At 40.6% G+C, this 4556-nt stretch overlaps 1 protein-coding gene across 1 annotated transcript in view; it reads left to right on the top strand.

The window, feature by feature from the left end:
• GUCY1A2 (guanylate cyclase 1, soluble, alpha 2) overlaps positions 1–4556 on the top strand; it is a 117973-nt gene that overhangs the window by 61790 nt on the left and 51627 nt on the right. The window lies entirely within an intron of this gene.

Here is a 4556-nt window from a genome sequence, read left to right as displayed (position 1 = left end):
CCTGCTGAGTATTGAGGAGAAAGCCCAGACATAGCGGCTGAACAGGAACCGTGGCTAAGAGCATGCCACTTCCAGGTCTTCCTGATGCGATGTTTTGTAAAACCCACCATTAATACTTAAATCCTTTGGTTTATTGTGTCAAGCTTTTCCACTTTCTAAATTTTTGTCCCTCTGAGGGGCTGGGGAAAATTGTTTTCACATTCCATCAGCCTAGCCTATTTCCATTTAAACAGTCCAGTATTGTGTCAGGTCTAGAGGATACATAGCACGACCGTGACAACATATGGCTGGTCCTTCATATAGCTGAGCATGTCAAGAAACAGCATTTTCATTCATGCAAATAGCATTCAGAACTCTACCTTCATTTCTTAAATGGTTTAAACAAATTCAGAGGATGCTTAGATAACTTGAGAGAAACTAGCTAATGTATGAAATTCAAGACAGATAAATTAAAGCTTCTTATAACCCTGGGGAAGATGTGTGGTTCAATACCAGGGGTACTAACAGCAAATCAAGACCGCTCTTACATCTGGAGAAGGGCAGGCACATTACACTGAAATGTATGTCTTAAGTTATGCATAATTATTTTAATATTTGCTTATTTTGTTAAGTAGTTCTTTACTTTGACATTGAAATGCCTCACATAAGGCAGAATGCCAGCCAGGACATTTTCTATTCATCAGACATGATTAGTGTGGTTTTCACAATTTCATACTTGCCTACAGAAGAGGGCAATCATTTATGCACCATGAGTTTTGTGTTCCATGACTGTCGTGTGCAAACCTGATGCTGATGTCATATAAACTGTAAATCTTCCAGCGCATCTCTATTTTAACTTTTAAAATACCAGCTAATAATTGTACACAGCACATACTATTCGTCTCTTTTCCTTTCGTAAAGAAACCAGCACTCTGAATTAAAGTGTGGATGAAAGAGTTCCTCCATCTATTGGATACTAAAAGATTTATGCTTAAGACTGCGAAGTAGGTGCTGTAGAAAGAGTTCAGATGCAGCCCTTCCTGCAAAATGCTCCTGAACTTCCCAGCGGGCAGCGTCATTAAACTCACTAAAAATAAAATGCCCTCAGGCCTAGTAAGAGCAATTGCTTTGTAATTAGGCTCTTGGGAAAGGAGCTGGGTTTTATAGTAAGACATTTCTCTTAAAAAATTACCTCTACTGGATGAACAGATTTCTGTTCTCACAGGTGGGTGCTTGGGATCTTTTCCTGCTCAGAGGGGAGGGATTTTCCATGCTCTGAACTGTTTCCAAAGGCAGAAGAACTGTTTCCAAAGGTAGTGTCATAAAAGCGTTGCAGTTCCCTTGAAACTTAGGCACAAGAGTTTACTGCGCAGGAGTTACTTTTGAAAAGTTGAGAGTCAGAAGCCAAGAAAACTGAACACTAGGGTAGAAACTGAAGGAGATTCTTGGGTCTTCTTGAAGACAGTGTTGTTCTCAAATCCTATCTTTAAAACATTTAAAACCTTTGAAAATCAGGAGTTTTATTATAGTATCCCAGTGGTTTGGGGAATCTATAAATAATATTGTATCCAACATGTAGAATTAATTTCGATAAAAAACCCCTCGGACCTAAGTATTGTAAGCTGACAGTTGTTAGGCTTCACAGTGCTGCACAATTCAACGGAGTTTCAAAACTTTTCTACCAGATCTGCGTAGTGGAAAAGCATACAGAGTACTTCAGAATGCTAACAGAGCTAGGCTTTAATGTGTGTTCACAAAACATCAAGGTTTTGATTAATTTGGAAAAGGTCAATATTCTCTCTGTTACGTAGGCAGAGAAGAAGATCTAGAAGCTACCTCAGGATTGAGTATGCTTAGGCCACGCTCAGAGGAGGCTTTTCTGAACTGCACTTACACCGCCTCCAGAGAAAGTACACACCCTTCACCTCTCCGTGGAATAAATAACCTACTTTCCCTCCAGTGTGTTTCTTTGACATTTCTTTCCTTAGAATCTTTATTTTAGATTAAGTGACTTGGTTCAAGCCCTTCTACCAAAAGCTGCCCGAAATACTTCACTTCTGCTCTCCTTCCGCTTAGTGATTAATAACATCCCTGATCTACATGCCAAAATATGCGTGCCAAGATCCAGGGTTTGTTGAGCTAAACAGGACCTTGCTGTCGTGCTAACAAACAGTGTCTTAGCACTGGCAGTCCACACGCTCAGCAATCTTTTTCCTGTTTTGGGGTACTTTGTGGGAGCAGAAACATGCACTCTGTAGTGCACTTTCAAAGGCACAGTGTGAATCATGCACGAGAAGGTAACAGCTTACCTGGAGTCTTCTAAGAGTTTCACAGACTAAGCCTTCCCCATCTGTGGCTGTCATGGCCCATTGAAATCTGGTTTTCATCCATTTCTCAGAAAAAGCATGATGATGACAGCATGGGATAAGTCTGGTCATGGAAGCAGGCAGTTAAGCAAAGGTATAGATATTTGGGTCCTCCTGTAGTAAATGGGTTAGAAAAATGAAGTTTTCAGGATTCAGGATGGAATACATCATGCCCTGGAAGTTCATTTTTCTCTGCAGTGACAATAGAAAGAATATAGATGAGTAGCTTGAATTAGGGGCTTAACTTTTGTGTGACTGATGCTGGGGGATGCGAGTCCCATCCCAAATGACAGTGTTGTAAGGTTATTACTGATTTGCAGAGATGTGTTTGGAGGATTTGGGTAGAAAGAAATACAGCAGATGTCAAAGACTTCTCGAGGATATCGAATAAATTGTTCCCTTTGATGAGTGCTGAGATTGCTGACTTTAAATGAAAATAGAAAGGAGAGAATCTCAGCCTTTTCCTCAGCCTTTGTCCCATACCAGTTAAAATGGGATCCTTTTTGCTGCTACGTACAAGTCATGGACAGGAAGATTGAAGCCCGAATGTTAGGTTTGAAGCACTGCTTTGCCATGTACCGTAGCCATTTCCTAATTTCCCTGCGGTACAATTTAGGGCAGAAAACAGATGAAAGAAAAGCCCATTGGGAGATGCTAATAACTTCAAAGGTTTCTTACAGAGTTATACTTGCAAGAATTTAATCTTAAGGCTGAGTTGTGCCATATTCCTTTAGAGGGAAGGTGTTTCAGCTTTCATAAAGGAATATATAGTGTTGAGGTACTATGTCTTGCAGATGGAATGAAATGTGGATAAACAGGATAGTGAAAATTTTGGGAAGGCGTGCGTCTTTACTGCAGTACCTGAGAACACTTCCCAGCTTTCAGTTCCAGTCCCAGTCCCATCCCGAATCCTGGCTTCATGCTGGGATGAGACCTCAGAAACCACTTTCTTGTATGTTTATAAGTTCCCATGGAAATGCAGCCTAGGTGCGCAGGAAGCTAAGATGGGCTCTGGTCGGTCTAGGCTGGGAAGGGTATACTCATTACTTTTAGAGACAGCCAGGGACATACTCTGACTTTGCTCCTTAAGAAACTATTTCCAAGTCTTCAAAATAAACTTAATACAGTAGAAGTAATTGATTTTGTTGCTAATGTAATCATAACAGTCAGTGAAACTTCATATTCTCCAACAAATGGTGTTCTGAGTCCAGATTAATCTCTAGGAGTGGAAAGGAAACAGAAATAGGGAGTGTAGAAAGGTTTTCCACTGGCTCATCTGTCCATCTAGAGATCAGCTTTCCTGAAGGGCTGATTGATTTCTTCAGATAGAACTTGCTGCTTCTGAATTTCACCTCCCTCTGTGATCTTCCACATTCAGTCCGCCCTTCTGCCTCTTCACGTGCTCTTGTTAATTCTTTCTCTTTTGTAGTTCTGAATCAGAGGTGGAGCGATACTATTCATAACAAGGAACTAATCATCTAGATGATCTTCATGGTCAACAGAGAAAAGTAGGATTTTATGGGGTGAGTGTGAGTCTTTTTTAGTGTGAGATTTATCTTTTCCTGAAGGGAAGCGCTTAGCACATGTCAGAGTTCCCAGGTCAGTTCCTTGATTATACGGAGAATTGAGAGTGAATAGCTCATATTCAGATTACAGATTAGAGATATCTCTGGCTAGGTGAACTAAATCTCACCCTTGTAGTCTACTTCTTACCAACTTGCAGGCTGGTAGCCCTGCCCTAGAGCAAACTGGTGCCCTCAGTTTGGTATCAACTGCAGGGTTGATGAGAGTGCACATAAAGTTATTATCGGGAAAAGATTTTTTCAGAAAACCCCGATATGTTTACTCAGTAAAATTCTAGATAGTTTTTTTACATACTGTATTTTGAAAGGTGTCAACTGCTCAGTACCTACTGCATACACCTAGAAGAATGTATCTGTATTTGGGCAGGAGAGAAACACACATGGGCAACGGGTGAAAGGAGAGGCAGGGATTTTAAAGTTATTATCGGGAAAAGATTTTTTCAGAAAACCCCGATATGTTTACTCAGTAAAATTCTAGATAGTTTTTTTACATACTGTATTTTGAAAGGTGTCAACTGCTCAGTACCTACTGCATACACCTAGAAGAATGTATCTGTATTTGGGCAGGAGAGAAACACACATGGGCAACGGGTGAAAGGAGAGGCAGGGATTTTAAGCTGGAGAATAA

This window comes from Buceros rhinoceros, unplaced genomic scaffold (genome assembly GCF_000710305.1).
Source record: "Buceros rhinoceros silvestris isolate BGI_N320 unplaced genomic scaffold, ASM71030v1 scaffold20162, whole genome shotgun sequence".
Taxonomy (NCBI): domain Eukaryota; kingdom Metazoa; phylum Chordata; class Aves; order Bucerotiformes; family Bucerotidae; genus Buceros; species Buceros rhinoceros.
Note: the sequence above shows the minus strand (reverse complement) of the source record. Positions and strands in the feature narration are given on the sequence as shown.